Source organism: Myotis myotis, unplaced genomic scaffold (genome assembly GCF_014108235.1).
Source record: "Myotis myotis isolate mMyoMyo1 unplaced genomic scaffold, mMyoMyo1.p scaffold_m19_p_6, whole genome shotgun sequence".
NCBI lineage: Eukaryota > Metazoa > Chordata > Mammalia > Chiroptera > Vespertilionidae > Myotis > Myotis myotis.
In genome coordinates, this window is record NW_023416368.1 from 94,861,822 (window position 1) to 94,883,709 (window position 21,888).

The 21,888-nt window shown below is 43.5% G+C and overlaps 2 pseudogenes; one reads left to right on the plus strand and one right to left on the minus strand.

Annotated features, from left to right (window-relative positions):
* Positions 1-303: 303 nt before the first annotated feature.
* LOC118659196 lies at positions 304-12,887 on the minus strand (annotated as a pseudogene).
* Positions 12,888-13,240: 353 nt separating this feature from the next.
* LOC118659184 lies at positions 13,241-14,770 on the plus strand (annotated as a pseudogene).
* Positions 14,771-21,888: the final 7,118 nt, after the last annotated feature.

A 21,888-nucleotide genomic window follows, 5' to 3' on the forward strand; every position in this document is an offset into this window, starting at 1 on the left:
CTCCATTACCCTCCGATTGCTGAATCAGCCCCTTGCCCAGGCCTGACGCCTCTGCCAGAGGTGTCAGGCCTGGGCAGGGGACCCCCATCTCCCTCCCGATCACCGGCTTCTGGGGCTTCTGGGGCCAGCCTGCGGCCCAACGGGCGGCAGGCAGGCAGCTTCTGGGGTTGCACACGGGGGCCTGGATGGCGGCTCTCACATTGGCAGCTGTGCTGTCCTGCCCTGCCTGCAGTATGCAAATTAGCCGCCATCTTTGTTGTCGGTTAATTTGCATATCATGCTGATTAGCCAATGGGAGGCGTAGTGAAGGTATGGTCAATTACCATGTTTGTCTATTATTAGATAGGATTTTAGCAGGCTTAATTCACTTTATTTTTCTTGTATAAAATTATGTGGTGGCCACAGCTGGAGCCTGGGCCCTCTGCACAGAAACTCTGGTGTGGGTCTTTACAAGATGTTTAGTGAATTCCTGATAGGGAGACTTGGTGAACATAGTCTCTCTTTCCAGAGATCTGGGGTGAGATAGCTATAGATCTTAGAGATGGCATCGAAGGTGGCCTTGGCAAAGTTGCCCAGGGTGGCAGTGCAGCCCCTGGCCAAGGTATAGCAGTCGTCAATACCAGCCATCATCAGCAACTTCTTAGGCACAGGGGCTGAGACAATGCCAGTACCCCTGGGGGCAGGGATGAGATGACAGTGGCCAGTCACCTTGCAGGAACAGTGTGGGGCTTGCTGATCTTGTTTCTCGGGAACAATAGAGAGCTTGGCCAGGATAATGGCGCCACAGATGGCAGTGGCTACTTCCTTTGAGCACTTAACACCCAGACCAACATGTCCATTGTAGTCCCCAATGGCGACAAATGCCTTGAACCAGGTCCTCTAGCCAGCACGTGTCTGCTTTTGCACAGGCATAATCTTCAAGACCTCATCCTTGAGGGATGCCCCCAAGAAAAAGTCAATGATCTCAGATTCCTTGATGGGCAAGGAGAATAGATAGATTTCCTCTAGGGATGTGATCGTCATGTCCTTGACCAGACGGCCCAGCTTGGTGATGGGGATCCACTCCTTGTCCTCGGCCTTGTTCTCGGCCTTGTTTCCATGAGCTCTGTGGCCTCAGCCCCTGCCCCAACCTGGCCGCGACCCCGGCCCCGCTTCACAATGGGGCTTGAAACCAGTGTGTGTGGGGGGGAGGCGATATTCATAGGATGTTGCAAGACTGCATGGTCAGTGTTCTAGAGGAACATCTATACAGAGGCTGTGGGGTACAAAGGGCACCTCACCAGGTCTCTGGAGGAAACAACCACTGAAGACCTGAAAGACATGCAGGTGTCAGTCAGAGGCCAGATCAGCTGAGGATGTCCAAGGGACCTACAGGATGGCCGAGGTGGGATACTGAAAGATGGAAGGGGAACAGGTTACCCAGGGCCTCACATGTGGAACTAAGAAGGGTGACCTTTATCAAGGGCACTGGGGAGCTGCTGAAGGATTTAGCCAAGGGAGAGAAGTAGTCAGGTCTATGTTATAGCTCTGCCAAGGTCATGTGGAAGATGCACTGGAGGGCCATCAGCTCAGGCAAAAGAACATTCAACAATCAACAGTCTCTCTTCCCCGGAGGACTACAGGGAAGTCCCTTTCCCAGTTCTTTTCCAGCCCTACATCAGCGAGAAATAATTCAGGAAATATTTACTGAGGTCTACTATATGCCAGGTTGGGTAGCCATTTTTATTTTTCTAACAAAGGGGTTATAGTAGCAACTGATGAATGCTGAGAAGACAGAAAACAGAGACCTAGAAGAGAGATAAAAAAATAACTAAGATTAGAAATCAAAGTGGGAACATAACTACCGTCCTTATAGAAATAAATAAAAAGGATTTTAAGAGAATATTGTGAACAATTTTATGCTAACAAATCAGATAATCTATATGAAAGGGGCAAATTGCTAGAAACAAGCTATCAAAACTGACTGGAGAAGAAATAGAAAATCCAAAAAGACCTATGATACATAAGGAGATTGAAGCAGTAATCAAAAATCGTACAACAAAGAAAAGACCAGAATCAGATGGCTTCATTATCAAACATTTAAAGAAAAATTAATGCCAATTCTTCTCAAACTCTTCCAATAAAAATATAGAAGAGATGGAACACATCTTAGCTCATTCTTTCTAGGAGGTCAGCATTATTCTGATACCAAAGCCAGACACTTACACACACACACACACACACACACACACACACACACACACTATTAGAGCTTATGAAATCAGCAGTTTTACTATATACGATCACACAAAAAATAGTTGCATTTCCATAAAACAGCAATGAGCAATCTAAAAAGGAAATTTAAAAACAATTCCATTTACAATAGCATCAAAAATAATAAAATACAGCCCTGGCCAATGTGGATCAGTTGGTTTAGCATCATCCCATGCACCAATAGGTGTCAGGCTCAATTCCAGGTCAGGGCACATACTCAGGTTGCAGGTTCAATCCCTGGTTGGGATATCTCTCTCTCCAACTCCTCTTCCTTCTCCTCCTCCTCCTTTTCCTCCTCCTCCTTCCTCTCTTAAAAACAATTTAAAAATTTTAAATGATAATGATACATATGCATGCTAAATAACATGGTGCTAAACAATGAATGGGTTAACAATGAGATCAAGGAAGAAATAGAAAGATATCTTGAGAACACAACAATCCAAAATCTGTGGGACACAGAAAAAACATTCCTAAGAAGGAAATTCAGAGCATTACAGTTCTATCCCAAGAAACAAGAAAAAGCTCAAGTAAACAATCTAACTTTACACTGAAAGGAACTTGAAAAAGAACAACAAAGTCCAAAGTGAGTAGAAGGAAGGACATAATAAAGATCAGAGCAGAAATAAATGAAATGGAGTCTAAAAAAAATACAAAAAAATCAATGAAACCAAGAGCTGTTTCTTTGCAAAAATAAACAAGATTGACAAACTTTCGACCAGACTCATCAAGAAAAAAAGAGAGAGGACACATATAAATAAAATCAGAAATGAAAGCCGAGGCCGGTTTGGCTCAGTGGATAGAGCGTCGGCCTGCGGACTGAAGGGTCCCAGGTTCGATTCCGGTCAAGGGCATGTACCTGGGTTGCGGGCATATCCCCAGTGGGAGATGTGCAGGAGGCAGCTGATCGATGTTTCTCTCTCATCGATGTTTCTGGCTCTCTATCTCTCTCCCTTCCTCTCTGTGAAAAATCAATAAAGTATATTTTTTAAAAAAATCAGAAATGAAAGAGGAGACGGAACTGATACAATAAAATAAAATAAAATACAAAGCATTGTAAGAAAATATTACGAACAATTACATTCCAACAAATTGGACAATCTGGAAGAAATGGATAAATTCCTAGAAACATACAACCTTCCAAAACTAAATGAGGAAGAATCAGAGCATCTGAATACACATATTACAACTAGATTGAAGCAATAATAAATTTTTTTTAAAAAACCTTCTACAAACAAAAGCCCTGCACCAGATGGCTTCACAGGTGAATTTTACCAAACTTAAAAGAACTAACACCTATTCTTCTCAAACGATTCCAAAAAATTCAAGAGGAGGAAAGACACCAAAGCTCATTTTATGAGTTCAGCATTATCCTAATTCCAAAACCAGACAAAGACACTACAAAGAAAGAAAATTATAGGCCAATATCCCTGATGAACATAGATGCTAAAATCCTCAACAAAATATTACCAAACTGAATCCAGCAATATATTAAAAAGATCACACACCATGATCAAGTGGGGTTTATTCTGGGGGTGCAAGGTTGGTACAATATCTGCAAAACAATAAACGTGATATATCACATAAACAAGTTGAGGGATTAAAACTACATGATCATTATCAATAGAATCAGAAAAAGCATTTGATAAAATCCAGCACATATTTATGATAAAAACTCTCAGCAATGTGGGACTAGAGCAGCGGTTCTCAACTTGTGGGTCGCGACCCCTTTGGGGGTCGAACGACTCTTTCACAGGGGTTACCTAAATACATCCTGCATATCAGATATTTACATGACGATTCATAACAGTAGCAAAATTACAGTTATGAAGTAGCAACGAAAATAATTTTATGGTTGGGGATCACCACAACATGAGGAACTGTATTAAAGGGTCGAGGCATTAGGAAGGTTGAGAACCACTGGACTAGAGGGAACATACCTCAATGTAATAAAGGCCATATATGACAAATCCACAGCCAACATCATACTCAATGGGCAAAAACTACAAGTGCCCCCCTTAAGACTAGGAATAAGACAGGGATGTCTGCTTTCACCACTCTTATTCAACATAGTACTGGGAGTCCTAGCCACAGCAATTGGACAAAAAGAAGAAATAAAAGGCATTCAAATTGGAAAGGAAGAAGTAAAAATGGTCATATTTGCAGATGACATGATATTGTATATAGAGAACCCTAAAGAATCCACCAAAAACTACTAGAACTGATAAATGAATTCAGTCAAGTACAGAACACAAAATAAATATCCAGAAATCAGATGCACTTTTAAAAAAAATCCTCACCCGAGGCTATTTTTCCACTGATTTTCATAGAGAGTGGAAGACAGAGAGAAATACTGATGAGAGAGAAACACATAAATTGGTTGCCTTCTGCATGAGCCCTAACCAGGGCCCGATATGGGGAGGAGCCTGCAACCAAGGTACATGCCCTTAACTGAAATCGAACCCAGGACCCTTCAGTCCGCAGGCCAATGTTCTATCCACTGAGCCAAATCATCGAGGGCTCAGTTGCATTTTTACACACGAATAATGAGAAACTAAAAAAGAGAAACTAAAAAAAAAATACACAATCCCATTTACAATTGTTTCAAAAAGAATGAAAATACCTAGGAATGAATTTAACCAATGATGTAAAAAAATGTTCTTAGAAAATTATAAGACACTGAAGAAAGAAACTGAGTAAGGCACAAATAAGTGGAAACATATACGGTGTTCATGGATAGGAAGAATTAACATTAAAATGTCCATACTATTCAAAGCAATCTACATAATCAACACAATTCATATCAAGGTACCAATGTCATATTTCACAGAACTAGAACAGATCTTTCAAAAATTTACATGTAACCACAAAAGACCCCAAATCGCAACAGCAGTCCTTTTTAAAAAATATATGTTTTTATTGATTTTAGAGAGAGAGGAAGGAAGAGGGATAGATAGAAACATCAATGAGAGAGAGAGACATATCCTGTGCACCCTGCACTGAGGATAGAGCTTGCAACCAGGGCATGTGCCCTGACAGGGAATTGAACCAGGGACCTCTTGGTTCATGGGTAATGCTCAGCGACTGAGCAACACTGGCCAGGCACCAACAGCAGTCTTGAGAAAGACGAACAAAGTTGGAGGAATCATGCTGCCTGATATCAAACTATACTACAAGGACATAGTAATCAAAACAGCATGGTACTGGCATAAAAACAGACATATAGACCAAGGAACAGACTAGAGAGCCCAGAAATAAACCACGCCTTTACAGTCCATTAATATTAGATAGAGGGGGCAAAAACATACAATGGACTAAAGACAGTCTCTTCAATAAATGGTGTGGGGGAAACTGGACAGATACATGCAAAAAAATGAAAGTAGACCATCGTCTTACATTGCACACAAGAATAAACTCATAAAAATCCTAGAAGAAAATGCAGTAAAATCTCGGACATTTTCTGTAGCAGTATTTTCTGATATATCTCCTCAGGCCAGGGAAACAAAATAAAAAATGTAAAAATGGGACTCATAAAACTAAAGAGTTTCTGCACAGCAAAGGAAATCATCAACGAAATTGAAAGACAACCCACTGAATGATACGTCTGATAAGGGGTTAATATCCAAAATTCATAAAGAACTTACAAAACACAACACCAAAAAACTCAAACAATGCAATTAAAAAATGGACAAAGGACATGAATAGACACTTCTCCAAAGAGGACATACAGATGGCCAATAGACATATGAAAAGATGCTCACTAATCATTAAATACAAATCAAAACCACAATTAGATATCACATCACATCACACCTGTCAGAATGGTTATCATCAATAAATTAACAAGCATTAGTGAGGATGTGGAGAAAAGGGAACCCTTTTGCAGTATTGGTGGGAATGCAGATTGGTGTGGCCACTGTGGGAAACAGTATGGAGTTACCTCAAAAAATTAACATGGAACTGCCTTATGACCCAGCGATTCCACCTGGGAATTTATCCAAAGAAACCTGAAACACTAATTTAAAAGAATATATGTATCCCTATGTTCATTGCAATGATATTTGCAATAACCAAGATCTGGAAGCAGCCCAAGTGTCCATCAGTAGACGAGTGGATACAAAAGCTGTGGTACATTTATACAATGGATACCGTTCTGCTGTAAAAAGGAAGAAAATTTTACCCTTTGCAACAGCATGGATGGACCTGGAGAACATTATGCTAAGTGAAATAAGACAGTCAAAGAAAGACAAGCACCATATGATTTCACTCATATGTGGAATTTATTGAACAAATTGAACTACCAAGCAAAATAGAGACAGACTCAGAGAGCAGGCAGACAGCGCTAGTGGTGGTGGGCTTGTTGGAGGGGTGGTGCAGGGGAGGAGATTGAGTAAAAAAGAAAAAAAGAGAGAGAGAGAGATAGAACTCATAGACATGGACAACAATGTGGTGATTGGGAGGGTGGAGGTGGAAGAGGGTATAGCAGGGATAAATAGTGATGGAAAAAATAAAATAAGTTAAAAACAAAAAATAAAAAAAAACAATAATAAAGTACATAGTAATAAATGTTAACTAAGGAAATGTAAAACTTACAGACTAAAAACTATAAAACATTGCTGGAAAGAATTCAAGAAAAGTAAATAAATGGAAAGGCAATCCATGTTAATAGATTGGAAGACTTAACATTGGTAAGACCGCAATACTGCCCTGGCTGGTGTGGTTCAGTTGGTTGAGCGTTGTTCCATGCACCGAAAGGTTGCCAGTTTGATTCCAGGTCAGGACACCTACCCAGGTTGTGGGTTTGAGACACCAATCCACCTCTCTCTCTCTCTCTCTCTCTCTCTCTCTCTCTCTCTCTCTCTCTCTCTCTTTCCCTCTCTCCCTCTCTCTCTCTCCCTCCCTTCCCCTTCCTCTCTCTCAAATCAATAAAAACACATTTTTTAAAAAAAGATGGTAATATTCCCCAAAGTGATCTATAGATTGATTCAATGAAATTCCTATCAGAATACCAATTACCTTTTTTGCAGAAATGGAAATGCAGATCCTAAAATTCATATAAACTTACAGGGACCCCTCAATAGCCAATCAAACAGGAGCCCATGCTAACTAAGAGTGGGACCAGCCCTTTTCCTCCTTCAGAGCCACAGTGAAGGCCTGCCCAGCCGGGCAGGGCTTTTGTCAGAAACAGCAGCTCCCTCTGGCTGCCACAATTGGATATGTCCTCCCTCAAAGCAGGCCCAGCCAGGCACTGCCCCTCACTCAATCAGCCCGAGTCCTCATGTCTCCACCTCACCAGATTCTTCTTCACAGGATTATCAAGGTCAAATCCAAGGGTATTCAACTCTTTAAGAAATTCTGAAAGAAAAAAAAGAAAAAGAAATTCTGTGCAGAATCTTTCATACCCCGCAACAGAAAACAAATGAAAATATAGTTGACCTTTGAATAACATAGGGGTTAGGGTGGAAACTCCCCTCCCCCGCTGATGCAGTAAAAAATTTGCATATAGCCCTGGCCAGTGTTGCTCGGTGAAGAGAGCCTCAGCCCTTGAATCAAAGGGTCGTGGCTTTGATTCCCAGTCAAGGGCACATACCTGGGGTGCAGGTTTGTGTTAGGTCGGAGAGAGCCCAGGATCAGACACATGCAGACATATGATGAGACAATGGACTTCCCCTGGAATTTCTCACAGATGAATGCACCAGACACAGATACCGGCTTCTTCTCCCTGAATCCACAACGACCCCCACACAGATACTGACTCATTCCTGAATACCTGGCTGACCCCTGAAGCTGAAACTTCCTCAACTGAATACCTCAGCTCATGTCCCCGCCCCTTACCCAACTGCAGTATAAAAAAAGCGCCCCCCTCCCTGTTGGTGTGAATCCACGTGCCCTGTCCTTGGGGTACGTGGGTCTCCGGGGGACGCAGAAATAAACCTTTTCCTTTCCTTTCTTTTCTGATTCACTGGACTCTCTATTTCTTGCGCTGCCTCCTGAGCCACCTAACCTAACAGTTTGATCTCTTTTGATCCCCATATGCAAGAGGCAACCAATAGATGTGTCTCTCTCACATCGCTGTTTCTCTCTTCCCTTCCTCCCTTCCTCTCTCTCTAAAAAATATCCTCATGTGAGGATTAACAACAAAATCTGCATGTAATTTTTGACTCCACCAAAATTTAACTGCAGTGACCCCTCAGTATCCACAGAGGATTGGTTCTAGGACACCCCTCAGATACCAAAATCCTCTCATGCTTAAGTCCCTCATATAAAATGGCATAGAACAATGTATACAGTTGGCTCTCTGCATCCATGGATTCCCCACTGTGGATCAAAACTACTGTTTTTAATGTGCAGTTGGTTGAATCAGCGAATGTGAAACCCAGGGATACGGAGGACTAATTGTATATTTATTGAACGAAAACCACATAAGTGGACCCACACAGTTCAAACCCATTGTTCAAGGGTAAACTGTAAATAGAGCTGTGTGGTTCAACCAGGACCTGGGGGCTTGAAAGCACTCCCATCTCATCATCCCCATCCACTCCAGATATGTGGAAACCCTTGGGCCTCTGAAAATACTTTGAAAACCGTCTGTTTAGAGAGAAAAGTAAAACCATAGAACTTGGATTTTTCTATTTTCTTCTTGAATCAGTCTTGGTAGTTTGTTTCTATGAATTTGTTAACTTCATATAGGTTATCTAATTTGTTGCCATACAATTGTTCATAGTTACTCTTATAAACCTTTGTATTTCTGTAAGGTATTGGTTTTTTCTTTCTCAGTTTGGGTAAAGCTGTCAATTTTATTAACCTTCAAAAAACCAACTGTTGGTTTTGTTGATGCTCTGTATTATTTTTCTATTCTCTATTCCACTTATTTCCACTAAAATTTTTATTATTTCCTTCTTGGTGCTAGCTTTAGGTTTAGCTTACTCTTCTTTGTTTAGTTCCTTAAGGTAGATCTTCCTTCTTTTATAATGTAGGCATTTACAACTATAAATTTCTCTCTGAACACTACTTTTGCTGCATCCCATAGATTTTTATATGTTGTGTTTTTGTTTGTATTCATCTCAAAGTATTTTAAAATTTCCTTTTTGATTTCTTCTTTGACCCATACATCCATTGGTTATTTAAGAGTATGCTGTTTTCCAGTTTTCCCTCTGTGATTGATTTATAGCTTCATTCCATTTTGTTCAGAGAAGATACCTTACATGATTTCAATCTTTTGAAATCTATTGAGATTTGTTCTGTGGCCTAGCATGTGGTCTATACTGGGGAATGTATTATATGCATTTGAGAAAAGTGTGGATTCTACTGTTATTGGGTAAATTTTTTTTTAATATCAGTTAAGTTACAGCAATATTGAAAGTGGAATATTAAAGTCTCCAACTATATTGTAGAACTGTCTATTTCTCTCTTCAATTATGCCAGTGTTTGATTTACATATTTTGGGGCTCTGTAGTTTATTTAGTACATATATGTTTATAATTAGTATATCCTCTAGATAGATTGACCCTTTATCCTTCATTGTTTCTTTTAACAACTTTTAACTTTAAATCTTTTTTTGTCTGATATTAGTATAGCTATTCCAGCTCTTTTTTGGTTAATATTTGCATAGAATATATTTTCCTGCCAGGGGAGGGGAGCAGGGGATGGGTAGAGGTAGGCAAAGGTGGGGGGGAAATGGAGGACATCTGTAATAGTGTCAACAATAAAAAGATATTCTTTTCCCACTCTTTCGTTTCAAACTTTTTGGATCTAAAATGAGTCCCTTTTAGACTTGGAGAGTATCATGCTAAGTGAAATAAGTCAGTCAGAGAAAGACAAGTATCACATGATCTCACTCATATATGGAATCTAAGTAATAAAATAAACTGATTAATGGAGTCGATCCAGAGACATGGAAGCATGGAACAGAGTGCGGAATCTTGGAGGGAAGGCAGGGGAAGATGGGTGAGTGGGAGGTAATCAACCAAAGACCTTGTATGCATATATGTATAACCCATGGACATAGACAATAGGGTGGTGAAGGCCTAGGGTGGGGGGTTAGGGGTGAGCTGAAGGGGGTCAATGGGGGGAAAAAGGGGACATATGTAATACTTTCAATAATAAAGAATTATTAATAAAACTAGAGGCCCGGTGCACAAAAATTTGTGCACTCGGGCGGGGGGAATCCCTCAGCCCGGCCTGTGCCCTCTCACAGTCTGGGACCCCTCAGGGGATGACCACTTGCTGGCTTAGACCTGCTCCCCAGGGAATTGGGCCTAAGATGGCAATCAGACATCCTTCTGGCAGCCCGGCAGCCCTCGGGGGATATCCACTTGCCAGTGGGGAACAGGCAAAACTGCAGTCGGACATCCTTAGCACTGCTGAGGAGGCAGGAGAGGCTCCCACCACCACCGCTGTACTGGCAGCCATCAGCCTGGCTTGTGGCTGAGCAGAGCTCCTCCCATGTGAGAGTGCCCTGACCACCAGAGGGCAGCTCCTGCATTAAGCGTATGCCCCCTGGTGGTCAGTGTGTGTCATAGTGACCAGTCATTCCCAGTCCTTCTGCTGTTAGGGTCAGTTTGCATATTACCCTTTTACTATATAGGATAGAGGCCTGGTGCACGGGTGGGTGACGGCTTGTTTGCCCTGAAGGGTGTTCCGGATCAGGGTGGGGGTCCCGCTTGGGTGCCTGGCCAGCCTGGATGACGGGATGATGGCTGTTTGCAGCTGGTCACACCCCCTTCAGGGTGGGGGTCCCCACTGGGGTGCCTGGCCAGTCTGGGTGAGGGCCTGAGGGCCGTTTTCAGGCTAGAGGGTGACTGAAGCTCCCAGCCTCTCCTTTTTTTTTTTTTTTTTATTCTGGGATTTATTTACCTTCTATAGCTGTCACTAGAGCTGAGAGCCAGCTCCAGCTCTGAGGGCTGAAAGCAGGTTTCTGGGTCTATTTGGCTTCCATAATTGAAACTCTGTTGCCATCACAGCAGCTCTAAGCTCTAAGGCCGAAGCGGCTGAAAGCAGGTCTCTGGAGCTTGTTTAGCTTCTATAATTGAAACATTGTTTCTTAGAGTGTAGCTTAGAGCAGGCCGGCAGGCCGGAACGTTGGCTTCCTCCATCACTGGAGCAAGCAAGCCTCCTGTTTGCTTCAGCTGCTTGGCTGCCGGCTGCCATCTTGGTTGGCAGTTAATTTGCATATCCTGCTGATTAGCCAATAGGAAGTGTGTCAGGGGTATGGTCAATTTGCATGTTTCTCTTTTATTAGATAGGATAAGTTCCTTTTAGACAGCATATAGTTGTCACATTTTTTACCCATTCTGTCAGTCTCTGTTTTAAACTTATTTGGAGAGTTTAATCCTTTTACACTTAAAGTAATTATGATAAGGAAAAACTTACTTCTTACTACTTGTTTTAAAGGAATATCTTATACCTTTATTGTTTCTCAATTTGTCCACTACCACCTTCTTTTGTGTTTACTTGATTTTTTAAAAAATATATGTTTTTATTGATTTTAGAGAGAGGAAGGGAGAGGGCTAGAGAGATAGAAACATCGATGAGAGAGAAACATCTGTGGGTTGCCTCTTGCACATCCTCTACTAGGGATTGAGCTTGCAACCCGTGCATGTGCCCTGACTGGGAATTGAACCAGCAATCTCTTGGTTCATGGGTCGGTGCTCAACTACTGAGCCACACTGGCCGGGCCGTTTGATTTTTTAGTGTACTATTTGATCCCCTTACTGTTTCCTTTTCTGTATATTTTTAGTTATTTTCTTACTGGTTACCTGGGGATTACAGTTAATATCTTCAATTTGTAACAATCTAGTTTGAATTAATACCTACTTAACTTCAATAGTATATAAACTCTGCTCATATACAGCTTCATTCCTTCTTCTTTGTGTTATCACAAATTACATCTTTATATGTGTATTACCATTAAAATAGCTTTATAATTATTGTTCCATGCCTTGTCTTTTCAATCATATAGGGAAAAAAGAGTTACAAACCAACAATACAATAATACTGTCTTTTATACTTACTTATGTAGTTACCTTTACCAGTGTTCTTTATTTCTTCATATGGCTTTGAGTTGCTATCTAGTATCCTTTCATTTCTCCTAAAAAAAAGAAAGACACCTCTTAGCATTTCTTGTAGGGCAGGTCTACTAGCCACAAACTCTCTTAACTTTCATTTATCTGAGAATATCTAAGCTTCATTTTTGCACATCTGTTTTACCAGATACAGAACTCCTGGTTGACTGTTTTTTTCTTTCAGCACTTTAAATATCATTCAGTGTTTGCTGGCCTCCATGATATCTGATAAAAAATTGGCTGTTAATCTTTTTGGAGATCTCTTGTTTGTGATGAGTTACTTCTCTCTTGCTGCTTTTAAGATTGTCTTTATCTTACAATCTGATTATAATGTTTCTTTGAGTTATCCTGCTTAGAGTTTGTTGAGCTTCTTGGATGTAGACCCATGACTGTTATCTGGGAAGTTTTCAGCTATTATTTTTTCCAAATAGTTTTTCTCTTTGCCTCTTATTCCTCTGGGACTCCCATTACCTGTATGTTTTACACTTGATAGTATCCCAAAGGAGTCTCATGTTCTGGCATGTATCTTCATGTTTTTCTTTTGACTTCTCAAATTGGATAATTTTAATTGACTTTACTGCAAGGTAAGCATATTTGAAATTGGCTAGTGTGAATAATTTTAGCAGGCTCTGGGGCACAGGTGCTATCCCTAATTGCCTGATACCTGGCCCTGGGGTGATTAGGGCAAGGGGATATTGCCTCCTGGAGTGTGAGAGCCTAATAAAGAAGGTAGTTGGAGTGTGAGTTCTAGAGTGTGAGCTCTGGATTGGTTGTTTGAAAAGCCCAGTCCCAGGAGAGTCATTTGCTATCTCTAGGAATTAACTAGCCTTGTGAGGGGCCGTCAGTCCCAGATCAGCAAGGCCTCAAGATGTTGAAGAAACATAAAATACTGAAAGTAAAAAACATGATTGAGCAGCTGAGTCAAGATGGACCAACGTCAGAGTGATGGTCATGGTCTTCGAGGTGGCAAGAAAGATGACAGGACAATAAAAACAAACATGAACCTCCTGCCCTGGCTGGTGTGGCTCAGTTGATTGGAGCACCGTCCTGTATACCAAGAAGTTGCAGATTTGATCCCCAGTTGGGGCACATATGGAAGTCAACCAATTGATGTTCTCTCTCCCTCTCTCTCTCTCTCTCTCTCTCTCTCTCTCTCTCTCTCTCTCTCTCTCTCTCTCCTTTCCCCTCTCTCTAAAATCAATGAGCATATCTTCCAGTGAAGATTTAAAAAATAATAACCTCCCGTACCAACTCGTAGGGTAAAAGAAGAAAACAAAGGGCCCAGATGCTGCCAGCAAACTGCCACTGGTGATACCTCACATTCAGTGCTGGTTAAAATTATTTAAGTTAGAATTAAACACATCTTCTCATGGAGGAAGAATTCACTAGAAATCAAGAACAAAGGAAGCATTTAGAAGAAAAGCAAAAGGAGGAAAGAGCAAAGATAGATGATCTGAGGGGGACCCCAATGTCAGTTGGAACTTTAGAAGAGATCATAGATGACAATCACACCATACTGTCTACATCTGTGGGCTCAGAACACTACATTAACATTCTTCCATTTGTAGAGAAGGATCTGCTGAAACCGGGCTGCTCTGTCTTGTTGAACCACAAGGTGCCTGCCATGATAGGGGTGCTGATGGATCACACAGATCCCTTGGTCACAGTGATGAAGGTGGAAAAGGCCCTTATGATGACATCTGGTTGGACAACCAAATCCAGGAAATTAAGAAATCTGGAACTTCCTTTCACTCACCCTGAATATTATGAAGAGATGGGGTTAAAGCCCCCTTCGGGGATCATTCTCTATGGTCCACCTGGCACAGGCAAAACCTTATTAGCCAAAGCAGTAGCAAACCAAATCTCAGCCACTTTCTTGAGTGAGGCTGGCTCTGAACTTATTTAGAACTATGTAGACAATGGGCCTAACTCATTTTGAAATTGTTTCGAGTTGCTGAATGCACCATCCACTGTTGTTTATTGATGAAATTGATGCCACTGGGACAAAAAGCTATGACTCAAATTCTAGTGGTGAGAGAGAAATTCAGCATACAGTGTTGGAATAGTTGGAACTGTTGGAGAGTTGGGTGGATTTGATTTAAGGGGAGATGTAAAAGTTTTCATGGCCACAAACCAAATAAAAACTTTTGATCCAGCACTTATCAGACCAGGCCATATTGACAGGAAGATCGAGTTCCCCCGCCCAATGAAAAGAACAAGAAGCGCATCTTTTAGATCTGAACAGGCAGAATGATGCTGGCTGATGATGTAACACTGGACAACTTCATCATGGCTAAATACAACTTCTCTGGTGCTGACATCAAGGCAATCTGTACAAAAGCTGGTCTGATGGCCTTGAAAGACATAGAATAAAAGTAACAAATGAAGACTTCAAAAAAATCTAAAGAAAATGTTCTGTATAAAAAACAAGAACCCCTGAGGGGCTCTATCTCTAGCAAACCACAGTTGCCTTCAAGGAAATGGTTGGGAGCGCTTTGACCCCTTGGAGGTTGGAGAATAAGGGTGGGGAAGTTGCCCAGAGGAACCAAAGTTACTGTTGATCATTAGCAAAATATCCTGTATACTATGTACCTTTCTCAGCATGATGTGTAGAATGCCCATCATGCAGTGCTCTCTTCTCATTAAAGTGTGCTCTTTCTAAACACACACACACACACACACACACACACACACATTACAAAGACACAAACATGATTAATATGCTCATCAGCAGTCTTCTCTCACCACGCATCTCTTTTCCCTGTTTCCACAGTCACCCCTTCTGGCAATGGATAAATGCCAAGAACAGCTCTCAAGTCTCCCCAACCCCAAGAAACCCAGCATCTCTGACCCCTTCTTGCCTTACTTCCCGCCCCTCTTTCCCTGTCACCTCCCACTCCTGAACTCCTGCACTGGCTCCAGATTGAAACCTAACAGAGGCCCATCACCTCAGCCTCCCTAGCATTCCTTCCATTAGGCTCTCTCCTCCACTGTTTCAGAGATACAGCCCCTTTCTGTCCTGTTCCCTCTACACACACACTTTTCATCATCTGTGAGACAAGGACATTTTTTCAAGGTTCAGTTCCTCATCCCTTTCTCTTGGATCAGGCAGAGACCACACAAAACCTCCTGTGGTATTTTAGCCACTGGTGAAAGGTTTGAAGATGCTTCATATATTGTATCCATTTGACAGTGAATTTCTGCAACAAAAAACTCATTTTCCCTTTAACGTTGGCTATAAAAATCAAAGATATCTTCTCTTGGGGGAGGGAGGTAATTGGCCCAGGGCATGTTGAATGTGGGAAGCTTCAAAGTCATCTATGTGAAGCAACAATTGGGGCTTTTTGGTTTTTATAAGCATAACTTTAAAAAATTGCTTCTCTTTCTAAGCCTAGGAAGTCTGGTTCACTCAAATCCTGACCTTCAACCTTTAGACATTGAGTCCTCCCCACCTAGTGGGGACAGACAGCACCGCTGTGCACCGTAGCTCATGCCAAGAGAGGCAAGTCCATCCTGACCACCTAGCAGCCCTCCCTGACTCAGTTTCAGAGTAGATACCTGTATGAATTCCCTGCATTTGCTGTAACAAATTACCACACTTTAGTAGTTTAAAACACCACAAACTTATTATCTTACAGTCCCGGAGGGCATAAGTCCTATAATTGAGGTATTGGCAGTGCTATCTTCCTTCTGGAGGCTCTAAGCAGTGGTTCTCAACCTTCCTGATGCCGCGACCCTTTAAAACAGTTCCTCATGTTGTGGTGACCCCCAACCATAAAATTATTTTCGTTGCTACTTCATAACTGTAATTTTGCTACTGTTATGAATCGTAATGTAAACATCTGGTATGCAGGATGTATTTTCAGGGGTCGCGACCCACAGGTTGAGAACCGCTGCAAGGGGCAATCCATGTCCATGCCTTTTCCAGCTTCTAGAGGCCATCAGCATGCCTTGGCTCACAGCCTTTTTCTCCATCTTCAAAGTGAACAGTGTAACATCTTCTAACTTCTTCGTCTGACTCTGCTTCCATCCTCACATCTCCTCTAACCTGAACCCTCCTGCCTCCATCTCATAAAGACTCTTGTGATAATACTGGGCCCACCTAGAAAATCCAGGAAAATATCCCCATCTCCACTGCCTTAACTTAACCACACCTGCAAGGTCACACTCCCAAGTTCTTGGGTCAGAACATGGACATCTTGTGTGCGGGGGGACATGCATTATTCAGCCTGCCACAGCACCAATGAGGCCACGTTCCTTATATGGGAGCCCTTTGGGAGGAGCAATGTGTGGGCTTGGTTCTGGAAGATGGCAGGTGGGGCTTTGGGTTAGGGGACAGAAAATGAATACCTGAATGGATGTGACCTGAAGGCTATTAACCTCAGCACAAGGACCATTGCAAGGGAGAACCTGCTCTTTCCAGGCTCGGTTCTGCAAAGTGGGGGTTCTTCCATGGGTCACTTTTGCCCCCAGGGGACACCTGGCAAAGTGTGAAGACATATTTGGCTGTCATAGCTGGGGAGGGGTGGCCAGAGATGCTGCTAAATAACCTACAATGCATAATATTGTCCTCACCACAAAGAATCCTCCTGCCCAAAGGTCAGTGGCATTGAGAGTGAGAAGCCCTGCTTATAGTCACTTTCTGGCTGTCTCTCCAGACCCAGAGGGACTTCCCCACTCCTTCATGGAGGGTTTCTGCTCAGTGACCTTTAGCCTTTCTGCCCCCATTCTGCCTTTCTTGGCAAAAGCTGTTTCTAGTGATCCTTGGCCTGCCTTTGTGGAGGTTGATAGCTCCTACGTCTGGAGTGTGAAGGCTGGGCTGACATGGGCCCCATGAAGATGGATCTAAGAATAGTGTTTCCTCCCCACCATCCCTGCCCTGGGCCTGACCAGCTCTGACCTCTGTGTCCCTGCACTGGGCAGGTGAGTGAGGCAGATGGTGTGCTGACACCTGTTGAGACTGTGCCAATCACTGGGTGGGGAAAGTTTGGGGAACTCAAATTCACTGGGAAGCAGGTGGCAGGGCCCCTGACAGCAGGAGGACGTGACTGGGTTGGGGCATTCCCTTTCAGCTCATTCCCACAGTGCTCCTGTTAGTGGTGTCCCTGCAGTTAGACATGTTCTCCTTGGCCCAGGGCAGGAGTGGGGTTCCCACCTCACCCACAATGGAAGGTACCCCAGCCTGGGTGGCCTGACCCAGTGTATGTAGTGGGGAACAGGGTAGGCTCTGTCAGGATGTGATAAATCCCAGCTAGTGTCTTACTGCTGTTGGTCCCTGCAAGAAGGTTCTGCTGCTTGTCTATTTGGTCAGCAAACTATTGACGCCTATAGGCTCCATGCTTTGCGCTGGGGATGCAAAGATGGACAGGACCAGCTGTCCCCTCTAGGAACTCACTGCGACTGGGGAAAGCAGGGCTCATGATGGCTGACTGTTTAACCAAGAACCAGCCCCTGTATTGGGTGTGCCTCATCTCTAAGTAGGAGCAGAACAGCTACATTTCTGGAGGAAGCAATGGGGGTAAGGGTCGGAAAGAGGGCAGCAGGGGTATGGGTAGAGAAAGCCCTAATGCAACTCAGAGAGGAGGAGGAAGGTGAACATGTGTCCAGTGGGACTTCCCTGGGGTAAGCCCAGGAAAAACCCTGCTCCTGGGAGTGGGAGGGCTGGTCTGGGGAGATGGCCTATCCTGACTACTACAGGCTCCTGAATTGCTCCCTCACTGCCCCTGTGCTGGTTGTAGCTGCTTGGCTAGCCTCTGTGCATTCCCAGGAAGCCCCTCACTAAGTCCAAGCCCTTGGTGTATGGTACTGTCCTCCTGTTGGGGTCCAATGTCAGCCCTAGGTGCCAGAGAATGGGGTGTCCAAACCTCAGAATCCTGGCTCCTTGACCTATGGAAGGCCAGGCAGTACCCTGAGCTCCTCTACTCAGCCCTGCTGATACCCAGTGGGCTGCAGCAGAATCACATATTCCCCCGGTGTTATATATGGGCTGCATTGTGTCCTCCCCAAATTTGTATGTTGAAGTCCTAAACCCCAGGACCTCAGAACATGACTGTACATTTTAGCTCGCAACTCAAAGCAAAAAATCGGCCAAGAGACGGCTTGTATCTTGAAAAACTCGTTAGTCGGGACACTCGTAAGTCAAGGCTTCACTGTATTTAGAAATCGGGCCTTTAAGAGGTAGTCAAGTTAAAATTAGGTCATTAGGGTGGGCCCTGATCCAACCTGACTGGTGTTCTTATAATAAGGGGAAATTAGGACACACACACACACAGAGGGAAGATCATGTGAGGACATGGAAAAGATGGCCAAGGAAGGGGGCCATAGAAGGAACCAACCCTGCCAACATCTTGATCTTGGACTTCTCACCTCCAGAACTGTGAGACTAAATTTCTGTTGTTCATAAGTCACCCAGTCTATGATTTGCTATGGCAGCCCTAGTGAATTCATATACCCAGGATACACCTGAGTAAGACGGCAGCACATCTGGAAGTGGGAAGGTACAAAGATGAAGGCAAACCTTTCTCCACAGCCTTCGTATTTTCTCTCCCCCATGTGGATCTGAAGCCATCACTTGAACTGCACCACTGAGGCATCACCTTCCCTCAAACTCAAGCATCTTAAGCCACTGGGCGCTGGTTAGGTGGGGGAGTGGAAATAACACCCACAGATGCCACCACAGACAAAAGACTCCCACCAGGCTGTGCCTTCCTTCTGAGTGGTCCATGTAAATCTCCTTCCCGCTCCCACCAACCCCTCCTCTCTCCCAGGCCCCCACCACCTCTTATCCAAATACTGCTTAGTCCTTTCTCCTGCCCATTGGCCCTAGGGCTGGGCCTCCCTCAGCACTGGCTGGCCCATCTCTTCCCTTTCTCTGTCCCCCCACACCTGTCCAGCCATAGGTGGAAGACCCTCAGAGGATAGGTACAACTCTATACCCTACACTTATCTCTTAAATCATGAGCACTTTAGCATCAAGGTTCCATGCATGAATTCTGCGTTCCATTGATCCTGGCCCTTGGCCCCTTTCTGCCCCTCTTCTAGGAGTGTGTGACCTTGGGCCCACTTGATCCTTCTATAAAATGAGGCTAATAGGACCCAACTCACAGGCTCACCATGAAGATTAAACTGCATCCCCAGAGCTCAGCCTAGGGAGCTACTCTTACTCTATATGGTTAGGGGCCTCCTACTGTCATTTTTAGTGCTTGAACAATTCACCAAGTCAGGTTCATCGCTGGGTGTTTGGATTGTTGCCAACCCAAGGGTACCTTATTAAAAATTGTAAGGAATGTCTTACTTTGGATAGACCTTCCCTGGGTGATGCAGGATAATATTCAGTGGTATAACCACAAGGTCAGACTATGAGCCCTTTCATATGCTGGCAAGTATCTTCCACAGGGTCTTTCAGATGAATATGACCCCACCCCTGAGGAAAGCTGATGTTGGGGTCCTGGCAGCACTGCGATAATCTTCACCTTGACCAGCCCCTGCCCATGGCCTCACTGTTATAACTCTGTGCAGACACTGATGTTTGTTGACTCTCTTCCCCATCCTGTGAAGTGTCTATTTCCGATCTTTTCCCCTTTGGTTCTTTATCAATTTGTGTGAGCTTTTAGTAGATAACAACTGACTTGTTCATCTCAGGAAATTCACAGCACATGATCAGAGTTTAGTATGCCTGGAGGCTCTGAGTAATGCTGCTGAGTGTGATTTTGGATCTTCAGTCTGGGAGGCTGGGAGGTTTGAGGGTTTTGTAACACAGGGAGTCATGGGAGTTGCCAGGATCAGGCAGAAGCTGGGATTGGGAACACCCATCCTTGGTGCTCCTATCCTAGCACATGGTGGACAAGTGAGAGGCACCTCACAGGGAGAGCTGGCAAATCTGTAGGCCTCTGGCCTGTTTCCCATAGGATGCTGGACCAGGAGCAAGGCTGGAGAATTGTCACAGTAAATTGACCACCTGCCTTCAATAAGCATGAAACCTCTATCTCATTCATAAAGAAAATATTGTGGGAACAGTGATCAGCTATACTCAGTGAAAGAAGCCAGAAACAAAGGGCCACATATTGTAAGATCCCACTTCTATAAAGCAATAAGAAGAAACATATCCATGGAGTCAGAAAGATTCGAAATTCCCAGGGGCAAGCATGTGACTACTTATGAGCACGGGGTTTATTTTGGGGGTGATAAAAATGTTCTGGAATGATATAGTGCTGATGTTTGTACAACTTTGTAAATATACTAGAAACCACTGAATTTCTGCTTAAAACTTTTTTGTTTGTTTGTTAATCCTCACCTGAGGATATTTTTTCCACTGTTTTTCAGAGAGAGTGGAAAGGAGGGGTGAGGAGAGAGAGAAACATTGATGTGAGAGAGACATCAATGTTGCCTCTGGCACATGCCCCAACTGGTGGTGGAGAGTGAACCTGCAGTCCAGGTACATGCCCTTGACCAGGAATTGAACCCAAGACCCTTCAGTCCACAGGCCGACTCTAACCACTGGGCAACCAGCTAGGGCTGAATTTCTGCTTTAAAATTTTTTTAAAGTATTGCAAAAAGCCCAACAAATACATGTAAAATATTTAGAGACAAAGCAGAAAAGAGAATGTGTATGGCATGAAAAAGAACAGTTGGATAAAAAAACAAATCTTTAAAAAAAAGTGATACTGGCTACTATGAGTCACTGGTAGGAATGAGGAGGGTGACAAAGTGACAGACAACACCTGGAAGGGAAAGTGGTCACCATCCATATTGCTCTGGGACAAAAGGAGCAACCAGGCCACTCTGTGACCCTGGGAATCAGAGTTGTGAAGCCTCGTCTGATCTTTGACCCTATGGGAGATAAAATGCCCACTGCTGTTCTTGCCAGAAAGATACTGGAATCAAAGGGTAATGGGTCAGATCCAGGAAGATAATTCTGGAAAACAAAACTTGCCAAACTCGTTCAGGCCAGTGCTCCATGTTATCTCACGAGGTGTTCAGGTAGCCGTGATTCTAAGACAAGAAGCAGAGCCCTTCCCGCTCTCTGGGGCATTAACCACAGAACTTTCTTTATGGGCCTATTGATACAATGGTAATCCTGACGTGTTAGATGTTCTGCTCAGTGCCTGCTTTACTCATGTTCCCAAGGTGGTAGTGCCACATGCCTTTTGCAAACAAGCAAAACTTTGCAGAGATTCAAGAAAGTTATTAGCACAGCAGTTCCTGGAGGGCAGCCTTGCACTGCTGTGCCCCTCCAGGGCCGGGCTTTCTGGGTCAGAAATAGGAACCATAGGTGACCCCTGCCCTGAAGGAGCCACTACTGTTATAGCTCCAATTCTGAACTAATCAGGGGCATGAATTCCAAACTGTTGCTAACCTGAAAATAAACTCAGCTGCCTAAGAAAAAATAAAGCTTCCTGGTTTTCTATGTGACTGACATACTTGGCACTTGAGGTGGAATCAGACTGAAGTAGGGTCCCCAAAACACTCGAGTGCCAGAAGATTCTTTTGGCTTGTTTGGGCCTGCCCAGCTTCTGTTCTCAGAATGAGGGTTCCACTTTGATGCCTCAGCTCTGTTAGGGACTTAAACCCATTT